The sequence below is a fragment of the Stegostoma tigrinum genome, chromosome 3, assembly GCF_030684315.1.
Source record: "Stegostoma tigrinum isolate sSteTig4 chromosome 3, sSteTig4.hap1, whole genome shotgun sequence".
NCBI lineage: Eukaryota > Metazoa > Chordata > Chondrichthyes > Orectolobiformes > Stegostomatidae > Stegostoma > Stegostoma tigrinum.
The window spans coordinates 86,658,010-86,679,808 of NC_081356.1; the positions used below are offsets into that span (position 1 = coordinate 86,658,010).

Sequence of the window (21,799 nt, forward strand, 5' to 3'; positions counted from 1 at the left end):
GTAGTTGAAGTTATTTTAAATACGGTGATTTCGCTATGGACACAAGCGATTAACAAATTATGCAGGCATTGGCACCCTTAACATTACATAAACGAGCAGAAGAAATCTAAAAAGAATTGCCGACTTTAATTATTCTGTAAATAAAAGCACGTGATGTACAGAACACTAGCTAAGATAAACGTCTTCTTGTACCACCTCAAATAATGAACAAAATAAAAACGCCAAAAAATTACTTGCGTTCCAGATTTGAAGCTTTCTTCGCACAAAAATGTATTGAAGATCTCATTGCAACTCTACCCACTAACGTGCAAGATGCGAGCACCATGCTTAAAGTAACAATCCTATTTTGTAATCATTGATTAATGAGTGGGCAAGACGCTGGCAGATGAAGTTCAGTGTGTAGAAGTGAGAGGTCAATTACTCCAGATCTGAGGAAGGCAAATTGGAATATTTTATAAACGGTTGAGAGATTACAGGGCATGGAGAAGAAACAAAATTTGGATGTCCAAGTAGACAAAGCACCCCTGTAAAAACTACTGTGCTTAAGTGCAAACATTATCAAACATGCTGATTAAACACTGTCCTTTGTAGGAAAGGAGCCAAAATACAAAGGTTATGGTTATGTTTGGCAGATTTAATTAATCCTGATAAGTGTGAGATGAGGCATTTTGGGAGATGCAATAAGGGAGGGATACACACAATGAATGGTAGATCTCTAGGGAGTACTGAGGAACAAAAAGGGCCTTGGTGCACAAGTCCAGAGATGTAAGAAAGTATCAGCACAGATTGACAGGATGGTGAAGAAGGCACACGCGATGCTCATCCTCATCAGCCATGGCACTGAATATAGGAGCAACAAAGTCCTGTTAGAAATTTATAAAACATTGGTTTAGCCATAGATGGAATACTGAGTGTGGCAACCAGAACTGCACAATCAAAAGAATGTGATTGCACTGGAGAGTGTGCAGAGTAGATTCACTGCCATGTTGCAGAAAATGAAAAGTCTCAGTTACATGGAGAGACTGGATAGTGTGGGTTTGTTTTCCTTTGAGCAGGAGACGACTGGGAGGGAGAGGGGTTAGCTATACAAAATTATGAGGGGCACAGACAGAGATGTCGCAGATATGTCTAAGACCAGAGGGCATAGGTTTAGGGATGACAAGTAAGGGATTTAAAAGGAGATCTGAGTGAAAAAAAAATCCAGAGAGTGTTAGAAGGACGTTGCTGAGAGCATAGTGGAGGCAGGTAACCTCATAACATTTAAGTAGTATCCAGACGTGCATTTAAAATGACAGGGCACAGTAAGTATGGTGCTCCTTGGTCAGCATACAAATGATGAGCCAAAGGGTCCAATTCCAAGCTGTATAACTCTATGCTTCAGTCAGAGCCTTGATCAGAATCCCTCTGCATTAAAGCATTTAGTTTGGGCAATACGATCTAGAAAGTGTATATTAGTTTTGGAAGGGGAAACAGTACAGAATGGACCCAGATAATAAAGTGTGAGGCTGGATGAACACAGCAGGCCAAGCAGCATCTCAGGAGCACAAAAGCTGACGTTTCGGGCCTAGACCCTTCATCAGAGAGGGGGATGGGGGGAGGGAACTGGAATAAATAGGGAGAGAGGGGGAGGCGGACCGAAGATGGAGAGTAAAGAAGATAGGTGGAGAGGGTGTAGGTGGGGAGGTAGGGAGGGGATAGGTCAGTCCAGGGAAGACGGACAGGTCAAGGAGGTGGGATGAGGTTAGTAGGTAGCTGGGGGTGCGGCTTGGGGTGGGAGGAAGGGATGGGTGAGAGGAAGAACCGGTTAGGGAGGCAGAGACAGGTTGGACTGGTTTTGGGATGCAGTGGGTGGGGGGGGAAGAGCTGGGCTGGTTGTGTGGTGCAGTGGGGGGGAAGGGGATGCACTGGGCTGGTTTAGGGATGCAGTAGGGGAAGGGGAGATTTTGAAACTGGTGAAGTCCACATTGATACCATATGGCTGCAGGGTTCCCAGGCGGAATATGAGTTGCTGTTCCTGCAACCTTCGGGTGGCATCATTGTGGCAGTGCAGGAGGCCCATGATGGACATGTCATCAAGAGAATGGGAGGGGGAGTGGAAATGGTTTGCGACTGGGAGGTGCAGTTGTTTGTTGCGAACTGAGCGGAGGTGTTCTGCAAAGCGGTCCCCAAGCCTCCGCTTGGTTTCCCCAATGTAGAGGAAGCCGCACCGGGTACAGTGGATGCAGTATACCACATTGGCAGATGTGCAGGTGAACCTCTGCTTAATGTGGAATGTCATCTTGGGGCCTGTGATAGGGGTGAGGGGGGAGGTGTGAGGGCAAGTGTAGCATTTCCTGCGGTTGCAGGGGAAGGTGCCGGGTGTGGTGGGGTTGGAGGGCAGTGTGGAGCGAACAAGGGAGTCACGGAGAGAGTGGTCTCTCCGGAAAGCAGACAGGGGAGGGGATGGAAAAATGTCTTGGGTGGTGGCGTCGGATTGTAAATGGCGGAAGTGTCGGAGGATAATGCGTTGTATCCGGAGGTTGGTAGGGTGGTGTGTGAGAACGAGGGGGATCCTCTTAGGGCGGTTGTGGCGGGGGCGGGGTGTGAGGGATGTGTTGCGGGAAATACGGGAGACGCGGTCAAGGGCGTTCTCAATCACCGTGGGGGGAAAGTTGCGGTCCTTAAAGAACTTGGACATCTGGGATGTGCGGGAGTGGCATGTCTTATCGTGGGAGCAGATGCGGCGGAGGCGGAGGAATTGGGAATAGGGGATGGAATTTTTGCAGGAGGGTGGGTGGGAGGAGGTGTATTCTAGGTAGCTGTGGGAGTCGGTGGGTTTGAAATGGACATCAGTTACAAGCTGGTTGCCTGAGATGGAGACTGAGAGGTCCAGGAAGGTGAGGGATGTGCTGGAGATGGCCCAGGTGAACTGAAGGTTGGGGTGGAAGGTGTTGGTGAAGTGGATGAACTGTTCGAGCTCCTCTGGGGAGCAAGAGGCGGCGCCGATACAGTCATCAATGTAACGGAGGAAGAGGTGGGGTTTGGGGCCTGTGTAGGTGCGGAAGAGGGACTGTTCCACATAACCTACAAAGAGGCAGGCATAGCTGGGGCCCATGCGGGTGCCCATGGCCACCCCCTTAGTCTGTAGGAAGTGGGAGGAGTCAAAAGAGAAGTTGTTGAGTGTGAGGACGAGTTCAGCTAGGCGGATGAGAGTGTCGGTGGAGGGGGCCTGGTCGGGCCTGCGGGACAGGAAGAAGCGGAGGGCCTTGAGGCCATCTCCATGCGGAATGCAGGTGTACAGGGACTGGACGTCCATGGTGAATATGAGGTGTTGGGGGCCAGGGAATTGGAAGTCCTGGAGGAGGTGGAGGGCGTGGGTGGTGTCACGGACATAGGTGGGGAGTTCCTGGACCAAAGGGGAGAAAATGGAGTCCAGATAGGTGGAGATGAGTTCGGTGGGGCAGGAGCAGGCTGAGACGATGGGTCGACCAGGGCAGGCAGGTTTGTGGATTTTGGGAAGGAGATAGAAACGGGCCGTGCGGGGTTGGGGAACAATGAGGTTGGAGGCTGTGGGTGGGAGGTCCCCTGAGGTGATGAGGTCATGAATGGTGTTGGAGATGATGGTTTGGTGCTCGGGTGTGGGGTCATGATCGAGGAGGCGGTAGGAGGTGGTGTCGGAGAGTTGGCGTCTGGCCTCGGCGATGTAGAGGTCAGTGCGCCATACTACCACTGCGCCACCCTTGTCTGCGGGTTTGATGGTGAGGTTGGGGTTGGAGCGGAGGGAGCGGAGGGCTGCCCGTTCTGCGGGGGAGAGGTTGGAGTGGGTGAGAGGGGTGGAGAGGTTGAGGCGGTTGATGTCTCGACGGCAGTTGGAGAATGGATCCAGAGAAGCTTTTCTTCTTACAGAAAAGTCGATAATAGGCAGAGACATAAAATTAGTTCTAAAAAAAATTACAAGGAGGTTTTTTTTGTCACCTTGACATAAAAAGGTAATAAGCAGCTGGAACTCTTTCCAAAGGGGTGTGAATGCCAGGACAACTGAACTTTTCCAAGACTGGCATCAGTGATGACAGAAAGCTTGTACATATAAATCCACTTCAAGTGGCTAAGACTTACCATTGAAGGATTTGGGTTGCCCCTGTAGATTCAACACAGTCTGAATAGCACTAAGACAAATCATTCGCCAATACATGTTTAGAAGCAGAGGCTATCAGTAATTGGATTCTGGATGGCTAAATGGAATTCAGCTACAGGTCAGCCATGACCTAAAAAGAAAAGCTAGATAAGATCCAGGGCTGAAATGACCTATTCCTCAAGATTATTACTCATCAGGTGCTAAAATATTTCAAATAAACATTAATTGTCACAAGCTAAACTAGACGTTTCTAAGCTATGACAAACAATCTGCAGTTTTAGGGTTTTTTTTTAAAAACTATTTTTTGGCCCATTTACCCCAAGTGGTTTGAAAATACATCCACATGCTTAAGTCCTTGAATCCACATTCTTTCAGCTTAAATGATCAGAGTTGTACAAACTGATCTGGCAGAATGATTGTTGCAGATGTGTTTGCAGCATTTGCTTAGACACTTAATCCTTTCCGTTTGTGCAGCATTTTACAAATATGGAAACAATACACTGTTTAAAACACACACATTTTCTGGTATTATGTCAGATCTGGGAGTTCGATGTAGTTAGCTGATGAAATAACTTTAATTAGTCTGATCATTTATGAGGGCTGAAAAGCATTACTTCACACACAACTGTTAACACATCAGTGTAATAAAGTATACACAATAAAGTTTCATTACGTTATTTTGTACATTATTCTAATTCTTTCTAACTGCAAACATGAAGGTTATTAACAATTATTTTTAATGCAGTGCAAGGCACCATCTAAACTATCAAGGCTCCATCATGTGTGTTTAACTATAGGCTATTTCAAGCATAAAATTGCATCTTCATAATTCATTTTTGATTCACTTTTGAGTCTACATTTCTGGTAAATGTCCAAGTAAGACTGGAAAAGTCAGCTATATAACTTAGCACTTGACTGCACGGAGTTTAATTTTTATAATTAAAACAATTTATATTGTTTTACAGTGCTGGGTCAGCTGGGAGTTGAACATTATATTATTAGGGTAATATGCTTGCTGCTTTCTTCTTATTTTCTTTAAAAGGTTAAAACAAAGCAAAAAAGAAAACAGACTATGTCTGTACCTTTAGACATTTAAAACATCAACTTATCCAAGTGACCTCCACTGCAAAAGGTTTGCTTTCACAGCTGCCTCCCTCATTAAAGTCACGAAATGGGTTCATCGGCCCGTTTCAAGTGCTGCACAGATGGAAAATTTACGTCAGGACCTGAAATTTCAGAAAATGTTTGCAAATAGCTTCCATACAAACAATCCTAGTAGAAGATACATTAATTGCACAATAATGATGGCATGTTAATTTTTAGTGAAGTGTCATTTAGAAAGAGTTTTACCATGTCATTGTACCTGCACTTATTGCCTAAATGAGGGCATAACGTTTCAGTTTCAGATGACAGCAAGATAATATCCTGTATTTCTGATCATTTCACTTCTACCTTTTCAATTTACAGGCAACTTTAATTAGCCATGTACACTAACTATTGTTTTCTAATAAGCTTATTAATCAACTTCAAGATAACAAATTGAAACAAAATCAAAACTGAACAGCCAAAGTTTTATTTTGATTTCAATGCTTAGATAGAAATGGAGTATCCTTTGTTATTAGTCTTCCTTTGTGACCAGCTGGCAAAAAGAATCATATAAAGGAGCCTTCCTCAGTCATCCACCATCTTGCAAAACAAATTGTGTGCTGAAGTCTCTTTCATGCAGCAGCAATAAGAAAATTTCCCAAAAAGAAAACCTTATAAAATAACAATTCTGAAATAATACTTCTAAATTCATAAGGTAGTGCCCTTGTTATACTCACTTCTTTTTACTGCCATCTGTTTTGTCAATTAAAGTCATCATCTAGTTAGGATTTAATTACTTGGCCTACCAAATTAGCCTGCTGAATTTATAGTTTGAGACCGTTAAATAGCAGTCATTTTTAATTCAAACAAAAATATCTCTAAAGCTGAATAGTTTGTCTTTCTTTGGACATGCATAGATCAGAGAGATATCTAGAAAGATAGCTATAAATCATGAGTTCTCTGTTAGAAGCCAAAAGCTAGAACTTTCAGAACATGTTTCTGAAATCCTATTTGGATTTTAACAGCAGAGTAGGCACAGACTTTAGCAGAATTCAATTATATGACAATTTAACATTAAATATGAAATTAATTGTTTCTCCAGCTGAGATACATGTTCAGTAAAGTGGATATGAGTTACTCCAGTTATGATATTACTCCAGATTACAATACTCATTTATTTTAATAAAGAAAATTAAAAGATCATCCCAAAAGTAAGTGCAAACAAAAGCCTAAAGCAAGCCAAGGCAGCACAACAACATTCACCACTGACACTGCATATTATTATTGCTTTCGTTCAAACGTTTCCGACAAGTGGCTGTATTGCAAAGTACTTCCACAAGGTTTTAACTGGAAGAGGTGGCTCAAAAGACAGGCAGTATGCAAAAGAAACTTATGTGGTGAAATGAACAAAGAAGAAAAGCAGAAAGCACCTTTCAGTCAAAACTGTACTGAAACTCCGTGCACATTATAGCTCTTCTCTGCATTCTGAACAAGTCCAGATTACCTGTTATTTTCTTTCAAAAATACCTTATCTCACCCTCACATAACCAGCAGCACAGGATCATCCTTATTGATGCAGTGTGGAGCTGGAAGAACACATCAGGTCAGGCGGCATCAGAGGAGCTGGAGAGTTGACGTTTCAGGCCTAGACCCTTCATCAGGTCTGGGGAGGAGAAGGGAGCTGAGAAATAAGTACAGACAGGAGGGGTAGGGCTGGGGGAAGGTAAGTGGGATGGTGATAGGTGGTTGCAGGTAGGGATAGAGAAGACTAGTCAGTCGGGAAGGCAGGGCGGATAGCTAGGGATGGAGATGGACAGGTACTGTCAAGTCAGGGAGACAGATGAGAGGGAAGACTGGACATGGCACGAGGATGGGGGTAGGGAGATTTGGAGACCAGTGAATTCCATGTTAAGGCCCATCCCTCTTCCCTCTATTTACTTCCCAGCTCCCTTCCTCCTCCCCAGTTCAATTGAAGGGTCTGGGCCTAAAACGTCAACTCTCCTACTGCACTAATGGTGCGTGACCTGCTGTGTTCTTCCAGCTCTACACTGTATTGACTCTGATTCCAGCATGTGCAATTCTTGCTATCTCCCAGGATCATCTTTGCCCTAGAGCCCTACCGCCTCAAATGGCCATATGTGTTTAATGTATTATGCATGAAAATCAGCAAACAACAGCTGATTCAAAAAGCCTGCAGCAAAGTGGGATCAAGAGGAAAGCACTAAAACCAAATGTCATTTACCTTCATTGTATTAATTTTGTAATTGAACAAAGACCAACTACACTCACTAATTCCACCAGAGTTAACCACTACCCTGATCTGATCAATTAGTATCGAAAAGGTATGAACAAAAATTCAAAGCAACACCAGGCTTTTCCAGGTCAAATATATTCTCCCTCTCTTCATCCTGCACTGGACATACGCAGTGCAGCCCGGAAGAAAATGCCTGGGTCATAGTATTATCACAGGGCGGGTTGAGTCAATGGGTGGGATAAAAACAGAGTCGTTACCAATCTTGGAGCTCAGGAGCTGCTGCTTGAATCCATTGTTGTGTGCAGAATGATGATCTGCCCATCGTTTTGCTTAAAAAAGAAAACAAGTGTAACTGAATGGCCCTGAGGTTCCATCCGTTTCACACTTTAATGTCCAGTTTGTTAGGTCAGGCTCCAAACCAATCTGATGAAGGTAATCCAAAGATCTGACTGAATCAGAAACAGTGATAATGGGAACTGCAGATGCTGGAGAATCCAAGATAATAAAATGTGAGGCTGGATGAACACAGCAGGCCCAGCAGCATCTCCGTGCACATTATAGCTCTTCTCTGCATTCTGAACGAGTCCAGATTACCTGTTATTTTCTTTCAAAAATACCTTATCTCATCCTCACATAACCAGCAGCTGATGCTGCTGGGCCTGCTGTGTTCATCCAGCCTCACATTTTATTATCTTGAATCAGAAACAGTGTGTGTTTCAATCTGTGCAATGGCTCATTTGGTGCCTCAGTTGATAGTCTCAGGCAATAAATATCAAACCGCTAAATTCAGAATGAATGAAAATACCGGATGCAGTTAAACATTTTCCAAAATATATATGATAGGCTTCATTTTTCTAAATACTGTGCTACCCAAGTGCTGGTCTGCTTTTTATTACAGAAATTTCAGGCTTTGCTTTTCCCTTTAATGCAGCTGATGTCCATCCTATCAACAAACAAGGAAAGCAAACGCACAGTTGACAGTTTCAATCCAGTCTTCAAATACCAATAATTTTTGACGGTTCAAGACAACAAACCTGCAGTGTTACAGAGTGACACAGACTATAAGCTCTTTCTATCTTGCCTTTTTAAAATGAGAGATCAAATCTAGTGCAGAATGATGATTTGAGAATGATGGGAGGTAATGGCTTAGTGGTAATGTCACTAGACCAGCATTCTGTACTTGTGACATGAGTTTGAATCCCATCACGGCAGATGGTGAAATGTGAATTCATTAAAAACTGGAACTAAAGAGCTGGCCCAAAAATGACTATGTAGCCACTGTCAACTACTGTGACATCCATCTGGTTCATTAATGCCCTTTAATAGAGGAAATCTGTTATCCTCATTTGGTCTGGCTACAGTGTGACTCCAGACCAACAGCAATGTAGTTGACTACTACTCTCCTCTGGCCAATGAGGGCTGGACAATAAGGGGTGACATAGTCAACAATGCACGCATGCCAAGAATAAGAGTCCTATCAGATGACCATGGAATGAGTGAGGAGAAGGCTGGTTGCCAAGGCAGAATGGGCAGAAAGCCTACTTTTGTCCATCAACACTGTATTAAAGTGACTGAAAAGAAAATTCATAAACTGGTCACCAGGCATCACTCCCCTTCAGCCCAGCACAGACACTCCTTATATTCCGTCGCTGTCTACCTACCACTCTACTCAATAATCCCTCATTGATACTCAGATTCTCCATGCTAACTAATGCTCACCCACCCAACCCCACTGCCCTTCAAACCCTCCACGCAACTTTACCCCTCTGCCCACCCTATTTCTTTACAGCTATTACACCAATCTCTAACCATCCCACAACTTTTCACAGCCTTTATTTGAATGCACACAAACAACGCATCCCCACCGTGCCATTGTACAAAGAATCCACCAAGGATCGATCTTAGGACCTAAGCAGAGGATAAATAAAATGAAGTTGCAAATATCTATTGCAGAATTGATTTCCAGAAAAAATCCTTGCACTATATTTACATTCTTTCAACTACTTAATCTTTTGTAAAAGACAAGATTACAGAACTTTGCCTTTCTAACAAACCTGAATTCATGGTCCTAATTTTAAGGGTCTATAATCACTTTGAGCTGTCAATCAAACTGAGAAATGGCAAGCATCCCACTATCATAATGGAAGACTGTGAAAATCAGTCATGCAGCACTATTCCAGTAACATAAACCAAGGCTTATGTGAAATAACTAGCAATGACAAAACAAAACACTCCCAAACAGTCCTTTTTACCCCAAATAATGAAAGGGCAGCATTTTAAATTGCCTTAATAGTCATTTTTGACATTTTTCTTTGTCAGTTCCAGTGAGCTAATACACTTTTTCCAAAATTTCATATCTATTTTTAAACAGTATCTTACCTCTTGCGAAAAGCATGCAGCCTCCCCACAACATGTCCTGAGACCAGACCTAAAAGGTTACCGCACCTCTCAAAAAGGGTACCCTACTTCCTAAAGCCATCCATCCAGCTTAGAACTGCTCCAATACACATACACCTTGTTCTCAATCCTGACTAATGAAAATCAGACAGGGCTGGAGGCAGCTGCAGCTTTATTTTAACAATGAACAACAGAAACGTAATTTGGAAAATCACCTATTCTTCTGCCTGCGAAAGGTGGGACCACTTTTGGAGCCAAGACATCCACACTTCAGGATGGAAAAGTTGTCCATTTGAGAAGTAGTTCAGGTATTAGTATTTAATCATCTGTCACTAATGTAGGCTTATTTCATATATTTAGATCACGCATGTTATAGAATACATTGTTAAGGATTATAGGGAGTAAGTTAAGTTCAGAAATGAGCTATCACCTTATAGTTTACCAGTTTTATAAATGATTTTTTTAAAAAACGGTTCATCGTCATTTTCAGGCTCTTTAAGTTGTTTGTTGAATTATTTATTATTTGATTTGAAATAACCATGTTGATATTGAATGGGCTTTTACGCAGGTGACAGAAATCTTTTTTGAATGGTTTTATAACTTTGTTATGTGCAAAGTGGATGTCACTGTCAAATACATAATAAATTACCTCAAGAAATGAAGTAGATATGGACCACTTCGAGACATAACAAATCAAATAAATCTTCATTGTCTAAAATGCTGCTACAGTAGAAGAGGGAGAAAAATGAGTGTTCAAATAAAATCTGAAATAAAACAAAGCTGGTCTGGCAGCAGTGTTCCAAAGAAGAGTCACATTGCATTCAATACATGAAATCTATTTCTCTCTTCACAGATGCTGTCAGACCTTGCATTCCTGCTGAGTTTCTTCAGCACTTTATTTTTAATATAGAAGAATGGGTGCTGTTGATCAATATGAGAAAATTGCTTTAGTTGGAATCTAGTTGTATGCTGACTGCAGGAAAGACTTTGTGCATGGTCAGGTCAAAATACAGCAACTTAGTCATTTTTTTCAAAGTATAATTTGGAAGTTGAATCATTATCCACACATACAAAATGCCCTGCAGATGCTGCCCAGATAATGGGAGTTCGCACATCTGGTGTTACCATAATACATCGTTAGTTTGCTCTTGAAGGATTAGGACTCAAGCTTGCATATTCAAATTAGTATCACAAAAGTACATATTGATCATCCAGTATTTTTTAATAAGTCTTAGACGTCAATGGCTAAATGTTGAGTCAGGATACTGGTTCAGCACTGGAAATAGGAAATGCTACTTTTTTTTGTTCTGGACAGAAATGACACTGGCTATGCCGTCATATTAAAGACAGCAATTACATTTGGTTAGCTCTTCCCCTAGAGTAAGCTGTTCCAACTCACTGTGTCTCTGTCCATAGTGCAATGCCACTGCAAGCTCTGCAGGCTCAAATAAATATCTTACATCAACAATGCACTCGACTGCAAAGGTTTCAAAAGGAACACAAGCAGTCTGTCAGATCCACCAGAAGTAATAACAACTTGCTAACATCGCAGTGGCACAATGGAAACTCATTATAGTCCATAAATATTCAAGAAGCAACCTGACCTCTAAACCCACAAGTGACCTCACTCAGAAAATGCAAAGGTCGGCCTCAAAGTTCAATTTTTATTGCTTTCATACTAGCTTGCACTGAATAGTCAATTTACGCCATTCCTTTCAAAGCTATTTTCAAACTACTTGTAACCTTTCTTAACGCTTCAACCTGAAATTTGTTGCCAGATGGTACTTGACTATCACAGTAGGGGTAGGGGTTTACAGTGAGGTCCATGGAGCAGGTGCCAAGAATGGTGGTGGGGAGGTCTCATCAGATTAGTTACCCAAAATCAGATAGCTGAAGCTATGATAAACCATCACTGAAGTTAAGTGATTTATCACAGGAAACATGCTTGGAAACAATAAAGGAACGTTGAGAGTAAATCATAGTCAAAATGTAGTGCTAATCCAACTCTAATTTCCACAAAACATGCATAAAGAATACTATAGAATATTATCACTATAGCCAAAAGAAGAGGCAAGTGCCAATTCTTAGCAGTATTCCTGCTAGTAAGGTGAGCTGCTCTGCCAACTCAAACTTCCTTGCATATAAATCCTCAATTTAAACCAAGCAGATGGGTAGACCTCGCTCTCTAGATCTGTCAACAGGCCTCGATTAGCATGAGAGTTAATGATAAAATTCAAGTTCAAAATTTAAGGTAAACCTTTCACAATGCTCACTAAAGTAAATACAACTCAAACTAAACAAATAGATTTCACAGAATCTCAAAGTCAAAAGAGACCATTCAGCCCAACATGTCATCACCATTTCTTCAAACTGAGATACCCACGGTGCTTTAAGGGAGTTCCAACATTTTCAACCTGAGATGAAGGGACAATATATTAAGTCAGGATGGTGTGTGTCTTGAAGTGAAGCGAGCATGGGATGATGTTACCATACATTTGCTGTCCTTGTCCTGCTAAATGGGAGAAGTCACAGGTTCAGAACGTACTGTCCCAGGAATCTTGGTGACTTACTGCAGTGTTGTTTACAGACCTCTATCGCTGGGCATTAGTGGTCATGGTCAGTGAAGAGTTTCCCATCTTATTGCTTTTGAATTTTAATAAGTTCAGTCTAAGATGTCAAAACTGGCATGAGCCAATGAGTGACATTTTAGCAGGCTGTTCTTTTGCAACTACAATGTTTTGATTTCACAACGTTTAAAAAAAAAATCAGTGTCCTGGACAATGTTCCTCTCCCAAAACAGGAGAATCTTTTCCCTAGGGTGGATGTTCAGAACTAGGGGACATACTTTTAAGGTGAAAGGAGAAAGATTTAAAAAGGTGAGGCATAACTTTTTCTTTAAAAAAAAAGTGGTTCATGTGTAAAAAGAACTGTCAGAGAAAAAGTAACAGAAGCATGTACAGTTACATTGTTTAAAGATATTTGGCTAAGTTCTGACTGGGAAAGCTTTAGAGGGATATGGGTCAAGCGCAGGTAGGTGGGACTAGTTTAGTTGGAAAACATGGTCGACATGGACTGGTTTGACAAAAGAGTCTGTTTCCATGCTAAATGACGATTCAAGTCCCATCTACTCTCTGAACCAGTCAAGCTCAGGCACCCTGCTATTTTAAAATGAATATTTTCAGAACAGGGAAAAGACTTTCCAATAATTTTTGCATCTCAAAGAAGAGGACGTTACTGTTGTTAAGGATCCCAGCAGTTTACAAAGGCAAGAGGAAAAAAATCCATTTCAAATGTTTATATTTGAATTTCAACCTTAAAATTTTCCGAATTAGAGTCAGTTTTACCATTTGTCATCAGGCTGGGCAAAGGAACCATATCCTATTACTAAGAAGAAAAACAAATTCATGATAGAGATTAAATGAAAAAAAAAACTTAAATTCTTTGCAACATTTGTTTCCACATGTATCTCAAATCAATTTAAAAGATTTTCATCATTTGTATAAGTGATATAGATATGAACATAGGAGGTATCATTAGTAAGTTTTCAGATGACACCAAAATTGCAGGTATCATGGACAGCGAAGGTTACCTTGGAATACAATGGGACCTTGATCAGATGGGCCAATGGGCCAAAGAGTGGCTGATGGAGCTTAATTTAGATAAATGTGAGGTGCTGCATTTTGAAAAGGAAAATCAGGGCAGGACTAATACACTTAATGGTAAAGTCCTGGGGAGTTTTGCTGAACAAAGAGATCTTGCGGTGCAGGTTCATAGTTGGTTGAAAGTGGAGTCACAGGTAGACAGGATAGTGAAGGCGGCGTTTGGTGTGCTCGCCTTTATTGGACAGTACATTCAGTATAGGAATTGGGAGGTCATGCGGTAGCTGTGCAGGTCATTGGTTAGGTCAACTTGGAAAACTGTGCTCCATTCTGGTCTCCCTGCATTAGGAAGGATGTTGTGAAACTTGAAAGGGTTCAAAAAAGATTCAGAATGACATTGCCAGGGTTGGTGGGTTTGAGCTACAGGGAGAGGCTGGGGCTATTTTCCCTGGATTGTCAGAGGCTGAGGGGTGACCTTATACAGGTTTATAAAATCATGATGGGCATGGATAGGGTGAATAGCCAAGGTCTATTCCCCAGGGTGGACAAATCCAAATCTAGAGGGCACAGATTTAAAAGGTACCTAAGGGGCAATTTTTTCACACAGTGGGTAGAATGTGTACGGAATGAGCTGCCAGACAAAGTGGTGGGGGTTGGTACAATTACATTTAAAAGACATTTAGATGGGTATATGAATAGGAATGGTTTAGATGGATATGGGCCACATACTGGCAAAAGGGGATAGATTAATTTAGGAAGTCTGGTCGGCATAGACAAGTTAGGCCAAAGGGTCTGTTTCCATGCTGTATATCCCTATGACTCTATGCAAGAGACCATTCAAAGTAATAAAAGGGTGCCTTGCACTATTTATGCATGTGCTGAAATTGCAAGAACCACCAAGATTATCTATGGTTCACCTTCCAAGCGCAGAAAAGTGCAAACTCCAATCAGTAAAAGCAATTAAATCCTATAATTAGTAATAAAGCAATTGCATTATTTTAAGAAGCCTGGTGCTTTCCATCAGTTTAATCCTGCCCCCTCTTTCCTGTCTCCATGCAGTAGTATTTTGTCACACAAGACACAGAATTTTACCTGGACTAAGACCCAAAGCTGTGGAGATATCATTGCATTTGAAACAAGAGGTCAAGACTGATACCAAATTGTACATGAGAGTTTTGTTTGCCAGTTGCTGACACCTGCCATATCCACACAGGCAACTTGCATACTGCAGGTCATTAAAGCAGGCCCACTTGCTTCAATAGTAGCAGCCCACAATTCCTAAAAGGAGGGTTGGAAAAGGCTAAAAAGTTGAGCTGGGGCAGGATCAGGGTGGCAGTAGTTGCACTGCATGTGTCAAGGAGCAGTCCTGACTTCATTAAAAAAAATCTGCTCCCACTGCAGACCCCAGCTCTTCCCTAGCATGTAACAGCAACAGATTTTGCAAAGGGCTCCTCCAATAGGGCTTCGGCTAAGTCACTATCTTGAAATTTTCTAGTTGACTGTATTGTGAAAGCACCTTCACCTAATAACTGATCAGTTTGAAATTTTTAATTTTCAATAATTTCCCAAATTAAGGAACAATTCCTTCAGATTAGAAAATGATGAATGTAATTGTTGCATTCAAATGGAGAAACAGAATCACAGCATTATGGCAGTGCAGAAGGAGGCCATTTGGTCCAATGTGCCTGCATCGGCTCTACCAAGCTCTAATCTCCTGCCTTTTCTCCATATCCCTGCACACTACTACTATTCAAATAATCATCCAAAGCCCTCATGGATGTCTCATTTGAATCAGCCGCCACAACATTTCCAGGCAGTGCATTTCACACATTAAAGCTTTTTCCTACATCTTAAATTGTACGTCCTCTCATTTTTGTTTCTTTTACAAGTGGAAACAGCTTTTACCTATCTACTCTGTCCAGTCTGCTCACAGCTTTGAAAACCTCTCTCAGCCTTCTCTCTAGAAAGAGCAGTACCAACTTGTTCAATCTACCTTCATGGCTGAAATTTCTCATACTTGAAACTGTTCCAATAAATTGCTTCTGCACTCTCTCCAATGAATTTGCATCTTTCTTTTGTATGGACTTGACAGAATGAACATGGAAAAGATGTTCCCTCTTACCTAAGAATTTATAACTAAGGATCACAGATTTAAAAATCAGCAGTCATCCATTTGAAACAGAAATAGAACATAGAACATAGAACAGTACAGCACAGAACAGGCCCTTCAGCTTATTGCAAGTTGCAGAAATAGGTTCAAATTAATGCCCTGCCCATGATGCATTGGCAGTGAGGGGGCACTTAATTGGGAAGAATGGTGACAGATCAGAGAAAAAAGAACCCCTACAATATAGAAACAGGCTCTTTGGCCCAAAAGGTCCACACAGACCCTTAGAGTATCCCTCACAGACCCACCAAATCCACACATCCCTGGACATTAAGGCAATTTAGCATGGCCAATCCATTTAGGCTGCACATCTTTGGGCTGTGGGAGGAAAGTTGATTCCGGCATTCATCCAACAACTGGGAGAACTGGGAGGGGTGGTACACTGTCCAAGTGAGACAATTGAAAAGCAAACACTATCGGGTGGTCTGCAGAGACTAGGGGCCCCATCACTGAAGGGCACACAATGCCCTATTGAGGGGAACGGCGAGTCTATCCTGTCTATGCGACCAATCACCTTCCCTGTAACGGAAACCTCACAAACCACCTCCATTATCACTCACCTGTGGCCCAGCCCCCAAAGTAAACACAGGCCTTGGGTTGGGTACTTTAGAGAGCACCGCGCTGCTACACAATGAAGTACCACACAAACCCCTTTAAGGTAGTGAGACTTGCACCCCCCTGCCCTTCATCTTGATCTTGTCAAAATGCCCATTGTTACGCAGTTAAGCGACCTTTTGACACTTAAATGGCAAAGTTTCTTGCAATGACGAAATGCAGTGCCATTTCTGGCTCTCAACCCACAGGCAAGACCCCCATCAACTTGATTAAAACTCATCCGTAAGTTTCAGAAAGGAGGAATCTTCATAGTTTAAGGTTTTAGCAAAGATTTGTAGCTCGTTTGTGGGTGAGGTTGTTGACTTGCTCACCAAGCTGGGGTTTTCATTCAGATATTTCGTCACCATGCTAGGTATCATCATCAGTGAAGCAACATTGTTCTACTCTACTTGGAATTTATACTGTCCAGTCTGTTATCATGAACAGGGTCATTTCCAGTTTTGTCCTGTACGGGTTTGCATACGAGGTCCCATTTTGTATGTTTGTTGATTGCATTATGGGTGGACAGCCGTGCCTCTAGGAATTCCCATGTGTGTCTATGTTTGGCTTGGGCTACAATGGTTACCTTGTCCCAGTTAAACTGATGGCCTTCATTGTCCAAGTGTACTGATATTAACGAAAGATCATCATGTTGTTTTGTTGCTCGCTGATGTTTATGTATTCTGATGGTTTCCTTCCTGTTTGCCCAATGTAATGTTTGCTTGTAATGAAAGACCCCATTACCACAATATGCAGAACTAATTTAGTTTACAAAATAGCATGCAACAACTGCCACAAATATTACATCAGAAACTAGCCATCAGAATACATGAACATCAGCTAGCAGCAAAACAACACGATGAACCTGGACAATGGAGGTCAGTTTAACTGGGACAACGTAACCAATAGTAGCTCAAGCCAAATAGACACACATGGGAATTCCTAGAGGCACAGTTCTCAACCCGTAACGCAATCAACAAACATATAGAGTTGGACGCCATATACAAACCTGTACAGGACAAAACCGGAAATGATACTGTTCACCATCATGGACTGGACAGTATAAATTCCAAGCAGAGTAGAATAACGTCACTTCATCGGAGGCCTCACTGATTATGTTACCTAGCATGGTGACGAAACGTCTGAACAAAAACAAACCAGCTCAGCGAGCAAGTCAACAAAATCTTCATTGTCTCAAATAATTTTCAGTCTTCCTTTCTCATTGTAGTACCCATGCTAATATAGCAAAAGAATAGAAGTGCATCCTCAAATTAATTACCATTTGCTAATGGTAAGATTCTTGATAGTGTAGATGAGCAGAGAGATCTCAGTGTCCATGTACACAGATCCTTGAAAGTTGCCACCCAGGTTGACAGGGCTGTTAAGAAGGCATACAGTGTTTTAGCTTTTATTAATAGAGGGATCGAGTTCCGGAACCAAGAGGTTATGCTGCAGCTGTACAAAACTCTGGTGCAGCCACACTTGGAGTATTGCGTACAGTTCTGGTCACCGCATTATAAGGAGGATGTGGAAACTTTGGAAAGGGTGCAGAGGAGATTTACTAGGATGTTACCTGGTATGGAGGGGAGGTCTTACGAGGAAAGGCTGAGGGACTTGAGGCTGTTTTCATTAGAGAGAAGGTTGAGAGGTGACTTAATTGAAACATATAAAATAATCAGAGGGTTAGATAGGGTGGATAGGGAGAGCCTTTTTCCTAGGATGGTGACGGCGAGCACGAGGGGGCATAGCTTTAAATTGAGGGGTGAAAGATATAGAACAGATGTCAGAGGTGGTTTCTTTACTCAGAGAGTAGTAAGGGAATGGAACACTTTGCCTGCAACGGTAGTAGATTCAACAACTTTAGGTACATTTAAGTCGTCATTGGATAAGCATATGGACGTACATGGAATAGTGTAGGTTAGATGGGCTTCAGGTCGGTATGACAGGTCAGCACAACAGAGGGCCAAAGGGCCTGTACTGTGCTGTAATGTTCTATGTTCTATGTTAATATCCTTTTCATGACCAAAGCCTTGTGGTGAAAATAACATTCCAAGTACCTTTTTGACAGTTTAACAAAGACATCTTTACAAAAAAGAAAACCTGACAGGAGCATCAACAGCTTTAAAAACCCTCTAGCTAAAAATAATCTGCATCTTAATGCCCCTCAAGGCAACAACACAAAAGACTGGTACTCTCTGTTGAAGATTAATCAATGTTTTAATTTTCTTAATCTATCAGCAAAATTACATGTGATAAAAGTTGTAATTATATGGTTTTCAATCCATCAGTACCTCCCATGTGCACAAATCTGGTGGGGGCTAGTTCAGCTTTAATATATACTGCACATAATGTAAAGAAAATACTTCCAGCAAGGAAATGAAGCAGCTTTGTGCACTTGCTGCTGAGTGCATTACAGCTGCCTTCAAATCTGCACATTTAATGAGTTTCAAATTGCTAGTGAGGTCAAGTCAATCAATATTCGTGAAAATAACATCACATTTTCATAATGGTGACTTAGCAATTCTAATTTCTCATACACATAAAGAGCCAGTTTGGTATTGTAAATCTAACATTCAGTGGGAGTCTTCGTCAATTCAGATGATCTCTACACGTGGTAGGCTTCATTATTTAGGTCAATCTTCAAACATGTTTATTTGTGTTCATGGAGGCAAGGCATTAAGCAGTACAATATTTTTACCTATGAGAACAATTATAGCATTGCACTAGACCTGGCACGGTGTGTACAGACACGCAAGGCACATCTGTCTCACAACAGATCTCAACTTCAACACCTAAAGAGAAAGCATCCTGAATCACTATGAATATTTTAAATTTTCGACACCATTTCACTTTCTGGCTGTCCATTTAGACTAAACATATACAAGTTTTAAGATGTGGAAGAAAAGCCACCATCAATAGTTGATATCAAACTTGTTGCATAATTCCAACATTTTCTACTCTCATATCAGCTGCTGAGCCAGCTACTAAGGGCAATTAAGGTCAACTGTTCTCATGATTGAAATTTGTTCCAACATACTGGCCAAAGTTTCCATTCAGAAATTTTTCTGTCTGAATTTAAAATAAATTTTTCACAGGATGTGGTCATTGCTGGCTAGGCCACGACAAAGGTTAGGAAGTGGACAGTGTGCAGGAGCAACCCATACAGTAAATGCCTCTGTATCATTAAAAAGGGCACAGGGAAGACATTTCAACCAAAGCTATAATGTAGTCAGGAGCTGACTGATCCTGGTGGGACTCAAACTGAACATCAGTGAACATTATTATTTAGTAAGTACTAGTTCATAGCACTGTCGATGATACCATTCATCACTTTGCTGAAGAGTAGACTAATGTAGCAATAATTAGCTGGGTTGGATTTGTTGTAGGTAATTATTACAAACAATCCATGAGCACTTACCCCTCACAGCCCCTTATACTTGCCAGCATCCCCATGTTTGGATAATTGAAGTTTCCCATTTTAACTACTCTATAATGTTGGCATTTCTCTACAATTTCTGATGATTTGTTCTTCTACATCCTTTCCACTAGTTGATGGTGTGCAAACTACACAGAATAATAAAATCGCACCCTTTTTATTCCATAGCTCTGGCCAAATTGACTCTGTCTTGAACTCTCAGACATCTGTCTTCTCCAATATTTTGAATGTCCTCCTGAATGAATGCAGATACCCATTCTCTTTTCCTTCCTTTTCTATGTTTCTAAAACACCTAATACCCAGAAAAACAAAGTGTGGAGCTGGATGAACACAGCAGGCCAAGCAGCATCTCAGGAGCACAAAAGCTGAAGTTTCGGGCCTAGATCTTTCATCAGATGAAGGGTCTAGGCCCGAAACGTCAGCTTTTGTGCTCCTGAGATGCTGCTTGGCTTGCTGTGTTCATCCAGCTCCACACTTTGTTATCTTGGATTCTACAGCATCTGCAGTTCCCATTATCACTAATACCCAGAAAAACTTGACACCCACTCTGCTGTTCCTTGAGCTAGGGTTCCGTCACAGCACCATATTTTCACATTGTTATCTGCATCTGTAACTTCCCAACCTTATTTATTCAATTCAATGTATTTACACACAAGCACATTAACTCTGTTTTGATCCTTAGAGGTAGCAAGAACTGCAGATGCTGGAGTCAGAGTCAATACAGCGTGGAACTGGAGGAACACAGCAGGTCAAGCAGCAAAAGCAGAGCAGGAAAGTAGATGTTTTAGGTCGGGGCCCTTCATGAGGACTGATGAAGGGTCCTAACCTGGAATGTCAACTTTCATGCCCCTCTGATGCTGCCTGACCTGTGTTCTTCCAGCTCCACATCGCATTGACTCAGTTTTGATCCTACTTCTTTTCTCCCCTTCTCAGACTTCGCCTATTAACTTCTCTTATCTAGGCTAGTGCCAGCTTTAAGACAGTTTAAAGATCTTCCAATGGTACTTGCAAAACGAGCCACAAGGAACTCAGCCTCAGCTCTGTTCAGGTGCAACCCATCTGGATTGTACAGGTTGCCATGAGCCCATCTCAGTGTCCTAGGAATCTAAAGTCCTCCCGCCTGCCCCATTCACTGTACTCACTTGCACATGGGACTGGTAGCATTCTGCTAATTACTGTTTATTAATATGTATATATTAAAGCTGAACTAGCCCCCACTTGCCAACTTTCTACCAAGGTCCCTAAAATCTGATTGTAGGACCGCATATTGCTTCATTTCCAATGTTAGTAGATTCGCCAACTTTAGGTACATTTAAGTCATCATTGGATAAGCATATGGACGTACGTGGAATAGTGTTGGTTAGATGGGCTTGAGATCGGTATGACAGGTCGGCACAACATCGAGGGCCGAAGGGCCTGTACTGTGCTGTAATGTTCTATGTTCATTGGTACTGACATGGACCACAATCTCAGGCTATTCACCCTCCCTCTAAAGAATATCCAGTAGCCACTCTGTGACATCCTTTATCCTGCACCAATGAGCCAACATTACATCCTGGAATAAATGTTGATTGCCACAGGAACATCTGTTTGCTCCCCTAACGGACTCATTTCACTATTGTTCTTGCATTTTTCTTTCCTTCCCTCCTGTAGTGCCCAAAGCTTGGCTATGTCTGAACTTTCTTGAGGAATCCACACCCTCCGCAGCTTCCCAAATAGAAAGCCTGATTTGTAAGCAGGACCCCAGGGACTCCCACACTACATGGGAGCCCCATTCACTTCCCTCCTCCAGTCTCTTACTCCAGTTTGACCATCACTCTAAGCATATTATCCATGTAACTCTGAGCACCGTGGGTGCACCATAGTGACTCCAGCTAGCACTTGAGCTCAAACCTCAGAGCTCAAGTTTCTACAGCTGGGAACAATTCCTGCACAAGATCATAAACATCAGTAGGGTCCATGACATTACATATCAATTTACTGTCTTTACTACTTCATATGACATGGGTGTTGTTGCTGTTGCCCATTACCAATTACCTAGAACTGAGTGGCTTGCTAAGGCATTTCAGAGGACATTTAACCAATTTGCTGAGAGCATGGATTCACATGTAGGCTAGATCAAGTAAGGAAGGGCATTCGCTGAAGGACATTA

The 21,799-nt window shown here is 41.9% G+C and overlaps 1 protein-coding gene across 10 annotated transcripts in view; it reads right to left on the reverse strand.

Annotated features, from left to right (window-relative positions):
• rgmb (repulsive guidance molecule BMP co-receptor b) overlaps nucleotides 1-21,799 on the reverse strand; it is a 164,965-nt gene that overhangs the window by 142,155 nt on the left and 1,011 nt on the right. Inside the window, exons 2-3 of one of the 10 annotated variants that reach the window (XM_048527498.2) lie at nucleotides 5,197-5,311; nucleotides 4,096-4,244 (exon numbers count right to left, since the gene is read on the reverse strand). The exons of 6 other annotated variants lie outside the window; for them this stretch is intronic. The gene's annotated coding sequence lies outside the window, so the exon portion shown is untranslated. Of the gene's footprint in view, nucleotides 1-4,095; nucleotides 4,245-5,196; nucleotides 5,341-21,799 lie in introns of all 10 variants that reach the window. 3 more of the 10 variants (XM_048527499.2, XM_059644729.1, XM_048527500.2) reach the window with 3 other exon arrangements.